Source organism: Priapulus caudatus, unplaced genomic scaffold (genome assembly GCF_000485595.1).
Source record: "Priapulus caudatus unplaced genomic scaffold, Priapulus_caudatus-5.0.1 Scaffold1621, whole genome shotgun sequence".
Taxonomy (NCBI): Eukaryota; Metazoa; Priapulida; class Priapulimorpha; order Priapulimorphida; family Priapulidae; genus Priapulus; species Priapulus caudatus.
Genome location: NW_014578682.1, coordinates 68,569 through 69,249, shown reverse-complemented (window position 1 = coordinate 69,249; position 681 = coordinate 68,569).

Here is a 681-nt window from a genome sequence, read left to right as displayed (position 1 = left end):
TCCATTTCAATTGCAACCCAATTTTCATTACTTTCATGGCTATCATCGCAAACTATAACCCATCAAATATCCTTGGTCACGACAGACAGCAAAGTTATTTACTTATCCAACACTGGTCCTACCTTGGAGTAATCATTCTGAGGTAATCATTCTGAGTAATCATCAGAATGATTATTCCAAGGTCCTACCAAGAAACTTGGAATGAACTACAAATATATTATGTACAATACTAATAATTCGTCATTGCTCATTTTCATTCCTAGAGCAACACAGGGGGGCTGTAGGTCTATGACACATGTACCTACCTAATTTATGCTTCTAACATTTGTTCTTTCATTCATCGCTCAATGTTTCATCGTAAGGATATAGCGCGCGTGACGCGAGACAATTCGGGGAACAATGACGAATCACTCCCGAACAACGGCATGGAACACTAACAAACGACGACACGGAACACTATCGAACAACAACGATACGGAACACAACGAACAACAATGATGCGGAACGCAACAAACAACAACGATGCGGAACTCTAACGAACAACAATGACACGGAATGCTAACAAACAACGACGACGACGCAGAACACTAACGAACAACGACGGCACAGAACACTAACGAACAACGACGGCGCGGAACACTAACGAACAACGACGGCGCGGAACACTAACGAACAACGACG